Here is a 13232-nt window from a genome sequence, read left to right on the forward strand (position 1 = left end):
TAGGTTGCAGGCTGAGATGTATCCAGGTCCCATGGAGGCTGTCTTCTTAGCTTTGAGAGGGTAGTGATGCCCTGTTCCCTAGTGATAAGGGTTGGGTGGTAAGATACTGGGGATATCCTGCTTTCCTGATTTGGGGACCAGAGGAGAGACATTGCTGCTGAATCTGTCAGCCTGTAGATTGGCTATATTTACAGCAATTGTGTATGTGGTGTCCTTAACCACCAGTTCTGCACAGATCTGAGAGCTTCCTATGTGAATGCAGACAGATTGTCTGTCCTAGATGTGGGCAATTTCGACATGGAGATGTCTTTAGAGGATTTCAGTGGTGGTCTTATTTGTTTGTTTGTTCAGGCTAGGGGTGGTTACTTACAGTTGTGCACCTGCTCCTTATCAGTCCTGGACAGCAATGTCATCCTTTTGTACATAGTTCCTTTATTGTAGATGTTTGCAGACTGGTTGACTCTTCCTTTTGGACGATGATGTTGTTCTGTCAGGTATTCCTGATTCCATGCATCTGTATATATATGCTGGTATAGTACTTTTGTGTATATTTGGACATTGCTGCCTGTTCCTTCAGTGGGGTAGGGGGCTGTTCAGCTGTTTATACCATCCCTCTGGTGGTTGTGCTCAGCTTGAGGACATTTTCATTTTACCATGGTTAGAGGGGGGACAGGAGAGATGGTGATCTCGAACGTGGCTACTTTTTTGCCAGATCTTGCCAGGAAGAATGATACCATAAGGGTGCTGCAGTGGTTAATCATGTTGGTTACTGCCAAGTCCAACATATGTATCACATCTTGTGGGGGTATCAAGTAGCTGACCTAAAGATTTAGCATTGATAAGATGTGGGAATCTCTGTGCATTTCTCTTCTGGCATGGTTGGTTTTCCAATCAGTGGTTGATAATATGAGTCAGCCAGAATCAGGGTAAAGGGTTGAATCTTGATAGATTTGTAGAGGGCCAGATATGTGGGGTGGGTATCCTGAGTCAGATATATTTGCCTGTAGCTACCCATAATTTGCATAGGGGGTCTTGTTATCATTTGACTCCACATGAGTATTTTGTGTGTGTCAGACTGACCATCATGGAGGTGTGTGTCTGTCTAATATATCTTTTTACTCCACCTCCTTTGGCTGCCCATATTTTGGGGTCTGGCTGTGTGATAGGATGAGTGATCAAGTAAGGATGGGTTGCTTCCCACAGCTGTGGGCCAGATTTCTGTGAGCGCATAAATGTCACCATCTGCCATGGTTACAAATGCTTGCAATGAGTACATTTTCCTGTTTAGAATCCTAGCATTTAGCAGCATGGCCTTTACTTTGCATTTTGTTGAGTGTTATATGTTGGTAGGATTGACCCCATGACTTTCCCTAAAAAGGCACTATGGGGAGGCAAAAGCCTTTGTCAGAGGCCTGAAGGCCAAGTGAGACAGATGCAGGCCATCTCTAGAAAAGCAGCATGGTCTGTCAGTCATATGTTCCCAGGCTGCCACACAATGGATCTCCCTGGGATGACACCAGTAAGTAAGTGGATTGTTACTGACAATAATTTTCTGTTTGTATTGAGCCATCATTCCAGATGATGGTAGAATGCTAGTTAATGCTCAGGACATACCTGCATGAGACACATATTCAACAAGCTGAATCATGTCTGTCTTCCTATAGGTCAGGGACGTACATCTGATGTCATTCACACCGCCACGGACTAGGCCAGAGTGATAACAGTACCTGTTGTGGAGTGACCCGAGTGCATGTGTGATATGGTGGATTCTGGCACCTGACAGACATGTGAGCATGAATTTCTCCTTATCCATCCTGATGAGAGGCACATCTGTGTGTCTCACAATGGAGTCTCCAATGAGTAATATGTTGGGTTTATGGTAAGGCCTTAGTGGTTGCCAGACACTGGTGTGTGGACTATGCATGTTCTGTGGTGTGTAGGTTTGCGGAGTTCCTATATGTTTTTGCCTCTGGGGTCCTTTGTTTGCATTTTGTTTTTGTTGTAGACCTCCACTTACTTGGGTGTGTGTTGTGTAGTTGTGGGTGATGTTTACTGACTCCATACCATGCAGGATACATATGTCACTGCATGATTTGTTCTGGTGTGCACATTTTCCATTTGTCTGGCCGGTGGTTTCCCTTCCCCTTAAGTGTGTCTCTTTGTCCTTCTGTAGTCCAGTCACAGGCTTTGCCCACTGTGGCTGCTGTTATGTATTTGTATTTCTAGTGTAAGCAGGGTAGACTCTGTAATATCATACACAGGGTTATGGGCTTCACACCTCTGAGTGTATCTATTTAGCAGGTTGTCCATCATTGCATCACTAAATCTGCTGTGGTCCTCAGATGGTTTGTGTTGCTATGTTATTATGAGGCTACATGTTGGCCCTAATTGTCAACCTGTCACAGATTGACATCTGGACAGGCCCATATACGACAGTCAGACACAGACCCACATATGGGGACAGGGTGTTAATAATGCTCTGCCAAACATAGACAGTTGGAGGAATGGTTTGGTATTTGCTTGCTTTTTCTTATGGGTATGATGTCTGCTTCTCCACTGTCTGCCATTGATGTTTTGCCATGAAACTTTCTTGTTTTGCAAATAATTTGGCAGGCAAATGCAATGTTAGGACAACCATAACAGATATATGTGGATTACCTGGATTACCTGTGGTTCATCTGTGACAGCCTGTCATTCCAGGGGTATGGATGGTGGCCACTGACTTGTTGTCAGTGCTGACACAGTCAGTTGCAGCCATTTATAACCTGGCAGTACACTAATTTCAGATACCTGCTGTCCTGCTAGGCACTGTACCTCACAACCACTCAGAGCCAGAAATCTGGAGAAAGCCATAAATAATTGGGTGACAAAGGGCCGAAAATAGGGACAGGTGTTAAATATTTCCTTTACAATTGTAGATACCTGCTACAATAACAGGTTTTGCATTAGCATGCATTTTTCTAAGGGGTATGAGGTCTGAAACTAAAATTTGTTCATTATTTTCTGACTTTAGTCTTTCATGATTTGCCAAAGACTTGCCAGTAAACCACATTTTCATGACAAACAGCAAACTTATGATGCAAAACTCTGGACATTCTGCAAAAATCTGTACAGTTGAGATGTATGCTAGACACTGTGTAGGTTACTCTGAGCTGTGTACTGTCCATATGAGTGTTCCCTTCTCCCTGGCTTGTCCATTTTTCCTGCAGTAATGGCTATTGACTTCTGAACAGTGTGTACAGGTACTACTGTAGGTGTAGTTGACATGCAAAATAGTTGGCACAGAAAGTCTTGGAACATGGAACCTGTCAACCACAGTATTGTACCTAGGCCACTAAGCAACTACAGCCAAGTGTAAGTGTTGCCCACTTCCTGACAGTATTAACCATGCATATACATAGCTCACCAACCCCTACATATTGTGTACGTGCAACAAGTTATCAAGTTGATTGGGACAGCCCTGGGAAAGTGTGCTCTGCTGCTAATACCCTACAAAGATACATGTTACTGCATTTCTATGGGGACATGGGTGTGTTGCGAGGGGGGGGGGCATTCCTGTCAACTGTACACACTTGCACAGACTTTTTGACTCCATTTATCATATTGTTGTGCCTGTCATGTAGAATACTGGCATATCACTAAAGACTAAAGGATAGGATGTAATGGCAGACATTAGGGTTTCAGACCTCCTAACCTTCAGAGACTTCATGCAACTGCAAGACCTGCTGTGATATCACTATAAGTCTGTAAGAGGACTATTTCATCATTGTCCCTATTTGTGGGCCTTTGCCAGACATATCTTAATGGATTTCTATAGCTGACTTGTTGGGAGAGACTGAGGGGTGAGTATGGGACCCCAACATTGACATCCATGCATGTGCCCTATGACCCCCAGTTTATTTGTCCCCCACATATACTGTAGTGAGTTTTGTCAGCTAGGGGACTACTGCATACTCTGCAGAAGCCAGTATTGGGCAAACATTTCTTGTTGTCCCACATAGCTGTCAGTTGTCTGCTGTTATCCCGGTAGGCCACACCATTCCTTTGCATACAAAGGGGGAGCCACCATGGAACCCCAGGAACTACTGCCCCATTAGCCTAATGAGCCTGGTCTGCAAGGCCATGGAACATATTATCATAGATTTTATACACAAAGACATTGGTAATCTCCAAACTCTGGACCCCACCCAGTTCGGGTTTGTAAAAGGCAGATCATGTCTCCTAAACCTGATAGACTTCTTTGAAGCAGTCACCAAAGCAGTAGACAAGGGTAAGGTGGTTCACACAGCCTATCTAGATCTTGCCAAGGCTTTTGACACCATCCTCCACTCTGGAATTATAGATAAACTCACTAAACAAGGTATAAATCCCTATGTCACAAGATGGGTTACCAACTGGCTCACTGACAGAACCCACACTGTGAAAATAGCAGACTCCAAATCTGACTTGTGACCAGTGACAAGTGGAGTACCACAGGGTTCAGTCCTGGGTCCTCTCCTGTTTGGTATCTACTTTTCTGAAGTACAGGCTAAGACAGAAGGTCGTTGGCTAATGAAGTTCACAGATGACTGCAATCTAGGAGCCATAATTGAAACTCCTAATAATGTGGACATCCTACAAAAGGGCCTCACGGAGACAGATGCCTGGTATCAGAACCATGGCCTCAAGCTCAATGCTGAAAAGTGCATTGTCATCCCCTTTGGTAAAAACTCTGTATACATGAGCTACCACACAAGTGGTAGTCTACTTGACACCGAAAGTGGGACAAGAGACCTTGGGACACAGGTGGACAGTAGTCTCTCCTTTGATAATCACATCACCACAGTAGCTAGGAAATCCTTCTACATGGCACACCTTATCATAAGAGGTTTCTCATCCAGGAAAAAAGAGGTCATTGTTCCCCTCTACTCGTCACTCATTAGACCCATTATAGAGTACAATGCCCCTTTTGGTATGTACCTCACAAGACATCTACAACAACTGGAAAGGCTGCAGAAATACCTCACAAAGAGGAATACCAGCCTCAAACAGATGCCCTGTGCAGACCATCTCAAAAAACTCCAGCGTTACTTCTTACTTAGAGGTGAACTCTGCCTAACATGCAAATCTATGTCAAACCCAAAGCTGTTGGACATGCTCCACTTAAAGAAATCCCAATCCCTCCAAGCTACATGCTCTAGGGACCTAAACCTTGTCACTACAATAAACAGAGCATGCTGGAGGGATAGATTTCTGTCCCAGAGACTTTCTATACTCTGGAACAAACTACCTATCTATATCAAACAAAGCTCCTCATTAGCACTCTTCAAAAAAATCTTGATGACTGGATGGGAAATAGGAAATTCACTCTGGGGATCACCTCTGTGGCTCTGCTTGACAGGAGCACAAGAAAATAATTTTCTTGGGTGGCCCAAAGTCAGGGTCCCTTTTTGGCTAAGCTTATATAGGCCCTAGGGCCAATAGCCTAGTACCTGCCTATGAATCTATGAACCTATACATGCAGCAATACCTAAGATATACTACCAAAACTTACTACTACTATCATCTATTGTTAAGAAGAGTGACTTACCTTGTGCCTGCAGCAGTTGTGAGGACAGTGCTTGAGGGATGACTCTGTCAGATGCACGCAATACATGGTCTATACATGGTAAGATACAGGTAATGTGATGTGTGTGACATCCATTTTACTGTGTGTGTGAGTCAGAGAGAGGTGGCAGTCCCTGGGTCTGTAGGGTGTCAGTGTATGTGCTATGCATTGCCTCTTTGCCAAGGCCAGGGCATACTGGACATGCCTACTCCTGCCTGCAGGGGCAGGCTCAGGGGGTTCCTCCTTCAAGTCCACCTATGCCTGCGGAAGCCTTGGCAATGGTGCGGGGCTGTGTACCCCTTCCCTGTGATGTTCCTGCAGCAGCTGTTTCCACAGAATCATATTGTATAGCATGCACATACTATGAACATGTGCACACATGTGGCTGGAAGTACCAGATATGTCAAGACAGAGGAACCATGACTTGAGCATCCCAAACACATGCTGTATAATGTTTCTAGTTTGTGTGTGTGTCTCATTATAGCATTCTTCAGAGGGTGTGTGTGCATTTCTGATTGGTGTCATCATCCATGGTTCCAGTGCATAGCCAGCATCCCCCATGAGATGACCATATGGAATGTCCCCCCTGGCAAATGCCTGGTAGAGCCATGAGGCATGCCAGATGTGGGAGTCATGATAGCTGCCAGGGCTGACAGCACACACATTCATTATAATGCCCTGGGCAATGCACAAAACATGGCAGTTCATGGAGTGATAGCCCTTGCAGTTGACATACACTCTACTGTCTTCACTGGGTGGTGGTTTGATGTGGACGTGAGTGCAGTCTATGGCACCCAGTACCTCTGGGTAGTCTGCTACATGGTGGAAGAGATTAATATTGCTGGTCCTCTCCTCATAGGTACTGGGGAAATAAATGTGCTCACTGGCATGTGGCCGCATGGCACCCAGGAACTGGTGTAGTACCCTGGATGCAGATGCCTGTGAGACCCCCATGATGTCCCCAGTAGGTCTTTGGAAAGTACCTGTAGCTAGTATTCTTAAGGCTATACATACCTTGGTTTCAACTGGGATGAGTTCCCCTCTGTTGGCTTTGAGTCTGAGGTGAGGCGGCAGAGTTCAGTGAGTTACTGAAATATGTCTCTGGCCAACCTGTAGTGCTCCAGTATCTCCAAATCATGTAGCCCCTGGAAGGTTACCCTGGGTCTGAACACTCTTCTCTTCCTTGGTCTGGGCTGGTTGTCTGCATTATCCTCATCACCGTCCTCAGTCTGTAGGACATACAGATGCAGCAAAGCAGCAGCAACCCCTATCATTTTGTCAGTTAAAATTCCCAAGTGTGTACACCAATGGTGCAGACTGAAAGGCATTTACATACTTTATACTGGTGTGCTGCAGATGCTGCTTGTGTGATTGGCTGACTATGATTCATTCCACCTGCCAGCTATATTATTGAAGGGGTTTTAATGGGCCACTGTGAGTGGCAAAGTCTATATTAGTGATATGTATTTAATTTCCTTTATTCTGCTATTTCCTTTTTTTTTTCTATTTCTGCTGAGTTTAAGCCCTGCAGAACACCATGCAAACCTGCAAAGCTAGTGTTAACATTGCTGAGCAGAAAAGACCCTCCCCTGGACACGAACACAGTTATCATTTCTTGAACTCGCTAAGCACAGCTAAGCAGCCTCAAACACACTCTGTTGCTTAGCTGTGCTTAGCTGAGTGAAAATAGGAGCCATGGAGCTCCAATGTGCTTACATGACACACACCCTTCTCATGTCAACTGCTTCTTCTGCTTACACCACTGCATTATAGCTGCTACACAGGTACCTGTGGACACAGTATCCCATTTTTCTATTCAATAAATTTAGCTCATTTACATACCCACTGCCATAGTCCCTAGTTACACTACTACACCAGAGCCTATGTTCTTAGCAATCACTGTTACCTATTATTGTTATGAGCCTTCATGCTGCCCATTATAATGGCAAAATTCATGCTTTACATTTAGTTGACTCTTTACAGTTTTTTTTTTATTTCTTGCACATTGCATTTGCTCGCCACTGTGCTCCTCTTAAACGGCCAAAATTAGCCAAAAAAATAAATTTGATTTTAGCAATTTGAAAATAGTTTTGCATGCCAATGGCCAAAAAGTTTTGGACATTGCCATGCCTAATAAACATAATATATGCTTTACTTTGAACTGTCATGCCCCATCTTAATTTTTGCAGAAATGTACACTGTTGGTAACCAAATACATTTCTGCTGCAGACACAGCTCCAACACGGATACCTGTCTGCTTGTTGGATTGCTAATTCACCTCATTTGCATGGTTTTCACCAGCAAATGAGGTGATTTGCATTATTTCATGGTGTCCATGTCGGAATAGCACTGGAAGGCAAATGCATGCCCCCAGCCTTGTTTACTGGATCGCACAGGCTCCAAACTCCATGTTGGAGCCATGCCACTATACTTACATGGAAATTAAATCCACGTAAGCTTTATTAAATCCTGGTCAATGTCTAGAATTAGGGAACTTTCTGTATTGTCTTATGACTTCCAGCAAGTACCAAGATCTGAGGAAAAGCCCTTGTGTATGTATTTTCACAGGTAGACGCTAAATACTGCTAGCTTTCAGCAGTGGGGGGTTTACCTGGGATAGAGTCAGATGACAAGAAATGATTTCATTGTGCAAACTATCCCAGCAGTAATATTTGAGATATTAATTTAAGAAGTCTCTGAGAGAGAGACAGACTGCATTCTGTATAGTGTCTTTGACCTGACAATATCAGCTAGAGAATCTATTCAACACATCTGCCTTGCTGCTCTAAGTGTACTAGGGAACAGCATCATTCTCTTAGATATAGTCAGGAATATAGCAAACCTTATTTTAGATATTTTTCTTTATTTAATTGAGACTGTCCTGCAATGTTGTTTTAAATATTTCCTGTGATTTTGAACTCTGCTGTCACTGTAAATATATACCTAGTATTGTCTTGTTCTTTTAATATTTATTATTAAATATGTTTAAATCTTTCATTGTGGATGATGTTTGTAGCGATATTTAAGCTCTGAGAGTACTTGCATATTTATTTGTTGACACTGTGGGCCACTCTTAATAGCCTTGCTCTTGGTCAAACTACCATTTCTATTGATAGTAGCATTACACTATATGATCTGACACCCTTTTGTTAAGGGCCTTAAAGTAGCTGATAAAGAGTTGGCTGGTGGCAGTTATATCTACCTTATAGTCTGGGCAAAATGGGGCATAGCTACTAAACCTGCACAAGTCTTTCCCAGGTGTGTGTGTGTGTGTGTGTGTGTGTGTGTGTGTGTGTGTGTGTGTGTGTGTGTGTTTGTGTGTGTAAATTAAACCTCAAAGAGTGTGTGTGTCAGCTACTTAGGCAGTGCCATGAAGCACTTGTTGGACGGAGAGGGTGATAGAGCTCTTGGCTTGGTTGCTCAGTTGAGATCTCAACTCTATAGCTGTGCCAATGGGGAGTCTTATTGGGGATCTGGAAAAAGAGGGAGAAACCAGCTCTAGACTGGCTGTGGTCTCTGTGTGCTCTTAAGGGAAACTGTACTTGATGCAGAGAGCTCCATCTGGAAATACTGTATGTGTACCTGTCATTTCCCCAATATACGTCCCCCTCTGGTGCTAGTGGTGAGTATTGAGGTTCCTTGATTACTGTTTCCAGTGGTGGGTCATCACAAGGCTCATAACTTGAAAGTTTTTTTTTGTCATTTTAACAATGAATTCAAAAATGAAATACAACATTTTAAGGAATGGCTGAACAGAACTATATTTTATATAGCACAAAGTAAAAGAACTAGTCATTTTCAGACATCATTTAACCCTAACTGAGGCTCAGTAGCAGGGGTAAACAAAATAGATAAGGGCAGTCTTTTTGGGAAAGGAAACCAAAACATATTTGCAGATACATAAGAAGAACATGTATATGCAGGTATGTACATATGTGAGAAGAACATTTAAGCTCTGCACATACAGATACCAGAGTTGAAGAATGAAGTCTTTATTTTTTATGCTTTGAGGTAGATATCTTATGCAATGAGTCAACTTGTTGTAATATAATTCCTCAAAGCAGAAGTCCTGAAACTTGAAAATTATTAACAAATTTTACCCCACAATGCCTTAATTCTTAATATATGCTTGCCATTCAATGACTGATAGCATTTTATAGTCTTATTTCATGGGTTTAAGAGTTTAATATAATCATTTTATGTCATATGACAAAACTGGTGCAATCTTTAGAGCTATGAATTTATGCAATTAGCACATGCCTTGAAAGCCTGAAGCTTTTGATGTATTTTTCTTTATACAAAATAGCACCCTTTTATGGCAGATACAGATGAAGCAACAAAAGACAAATAAAAAGTAATTTCTGGCTTTTGAAGCAGTGATTATACCAATATTTGAACTGGAAACCATAATTTTTCATGTTCTTCATTCGAACATGTTGCATCCCATAAATCGTTAAATGTAAAACTATGCACATAAATATTTACACATACCTAGCCAAAGTGTGTTTCACATATGTAGAGGGATATGTATTGGGGAATGCACGTATTAATAAATAAGACATGAGCAGGTAATTAAAAATATATCTGAAAGTACTCTCACCTGCCAATTTCCACTTTAGCTTTTAAAAGCCTCTCTGCCCTTGGAGAACAGTGCTTTTAGAAGTTCCGTGGTAAGCCCTGTTAAAATATTCAAAATCTTGAAGTGAAGCTCATTTCCTGCCATTGATCACAAGCCAACAGGTTGAGAGCATTTCCAGTAACAGTCGTCTGAAGGCTTTTTATTGAAATTTTAATTTATTTATGTTGTATTTCTGTTTTTCATTACCCTTCTGGGTCTAGACAAAAAAAAAAGTTAGTTTCAGTTTCTTTAGCTGCAACATGTGGCCCATATAGTAAATGTTACTGAAAAATGATCTGTAGGTGTCAAGTTATATAAATAATGCAGTCATATCCCTTGGCAATATAAATTGCCTGTATATTTCAGGTGTCTTTTTTAATTAAGGCACATAGAGACAACACACATACGCATACATACTAGAATGCAAATGCAGTATCATCCATACATTCACACACTCACGAACATGAGCACACACATATACACACACGCACACACACACACACACACACACACACACACACACACACACACACACACACACACACACACACACACACGCACGCATGCACGCACGCACACACACAGATCATTTCACCTATTTCACCAGTGCAACTGTTATTAAAATATAAACTCTTCCTTAAGACCATGTTTTGTAGGCATTTGCAAAAAGCATGATGTTTATTTTTCCATTTTCTTTCAGTTAGCATAATGGTTGAGGTCTTTACCTAAGAGATACGAGGTGGAGAGTTTGATTCTGACATCCGTTCATTGGCTAGGCTTGTAATAGTTTGTAAACTAACAGCCTAGTGTTTACCTATAATAATAGACATGAAAGAGACAAACGCACATGTATTTAGTTTTAAGTATCATGTGAATGAATGAATGATGTATAAAAATAACTTACTGGGAACTAAATTGCTTGTTACCTTGCAGTCATATTGTGTTTAGACATAATAATACCTGGCATTCAGATCATGATTATTGTGTGGATAGATGTCTTGTTAGTTTCAGACCCAAGTGAAGCATAATAGCAGCTGGCAGAAGTTGTGAGGGTACATAGTATTAGTGAAAGGATTTCCAAGACCAATTTATGAACACAGCAGCTAACTCCACTGTTTTCCATACCAGTAGAACTATACATAAGAAATAGGTGCAGAAAATGACATCCCCTCCCCAAGCTCAAGTTTACAGAGGATAAAATGAGGTGGTGCTTGAGGCCCTCTCTCTCCCTTATAGATAGTTTCATAGTTTCATAGTATAGTACTAGGCTATCTGCCCTGGGGCATTTGTAAGCCTAGCCATAGTGATGTGGCTTTTGCCACCCCATGAAATGGTACAAAAATGTACAGAATAAATCTAGAATACTGTGCCTCTGTCTAGTAGTGACACAATGAAGGTCCCCTTATATAATAGAATTAGTTTACTGTGCCCCTGTCTAGCAGTGACCCAGATGTGACCCCTGGGGTAAAATTTCGATCTCCCATCCACTCATCAAGATTTCTCTTGAAGAGACTTAGTGAGGGACTCTGCCTAATACGAACTGGGATCCTGTTCCAAAGCATGGGAAGCCTTTGGGTTATGAATCTATCCCTCCAGCATGTCCTATTCATACTTGTGCCGAGGTTTAAGTCTTTAGCTCTCGTGGTCCTGATGGATTTGGATTTTTTGAGGTGGAGCATGTCCATCAAATCCTGATTGGACATGGCCTTGTACGTCAGGCAGAGATCACCCTTGAGCAGGCGGTATGCCACTGAATAGAGCTGAAGTTTCTTTAGTCTGGCGGAATAAGACATATGTTGGAGACCCTTGATCCTTTTGGTGAGGTACTTCTGTGGTCTCTCCAGCTGTTGCAAGTACCGGGTGAGGTACATACCAAATGGGGCATTGTACTCAATCATGGGTCCGATGAGGGAGGAATATAAGGGTACAATGACATCCTTGGATCTGGATGTGAATCCCTTCATGATGAGGTGTGCAAGGTAGAATGTTTTTCTAACCACTTTGGCAACGTGGGTGTCAAATGAGAGGTCGCTGTCTACTTGGGTCCCTAGGTCCCTGATTACTTTTTCTGTACTCAGTGGGTTGCTGTCTATGTGATAATTTGTGGGTACTTTGTTTTTTCCAAAAGGGATGACTATACATTTTTTGGCATTTAGTTTAAGGCCGTGACTACGGCACCAGTTGTCCGTTTCAGTGAGGCCTTTTTGTAGGATGTGTGTGTCAGCTGGTGTATCGACTATGGTGCCTAGTTTGCAGTCATCTGCGAACTTTGTCAGCCACAGCCCTCCCATGTTTGCTTTAACATCTGAGAAATAAATGCCGAACAAGAGGGGTCCCAGGACAGATCCCTGTGGGACACCACTTCTGACTGGCTTTGAGTCTGACATTGCTCCAGCAATTTTAACTTTATGGGTTCTGTCCTTTAGCCAGTTTGCAACCCATCTAGTGACATAGGGGTTTACTTTTAAGCTGTTTAGCTTATCTATGATGCCTGAGTGGGGTATTGTGTCGAAGGCCTTAGCCAAGTCCAGGTATGCTGTATGGACTGCTTTGCCCTCATCAATGGCTCTAGTGACTGTTTCGAAAAAGTCAACCAGGTTTAAAAGGCAGGATCTGCCCTTCACAAAGCCGAACTGGGTGGGGTCAAGTGTCTGTAGGTCCCCTATGTCTCTGTTTATGAGTTCCATAATGATTCTTTCCATAGCTTTGCAGACCAGGCTAGTTAAGCTTATGGTGCGGTAGTTTCAGGGTCTGTAGAGGCACCCCTTGTGGAGTGGGACCACTGTTGCTGTACGCCAGTGTACAGGTACATAACCAAGTAAGGCTAAGATTAAATAGCATTTTATGTGTGGGTTTAGCTCCTCTTGGAGTTCTCGTAACACGCACCCCGGGATACCGTCAGGTCCCATTGATGCTGTATTTTTTGCTTTGTTTAGGGCGGTTCTCACTTGGACATCTGAGATGACAGGGAGATTACATTCAGCTGGGATAAGTATTTCTTCTTTTGGGGGTGAAGGAGGCGAGAAG

Source organism: Protopterus annectens, chromosome 2.part2 (genome assembly GCF_019279795.1).
Source record: "Protopterus annectens isolate FY-2018-M chromosome 2.part2, PAN1.0, whole genome shotgun sequence".
In the NCBI taxonomy this organism is placed as follows: domain Eukaryota; kingdom Metazoa; phylum Chordata; order Ceratodontiformes; family Protopteridae; genus Protopterus; species Protopterus annectens.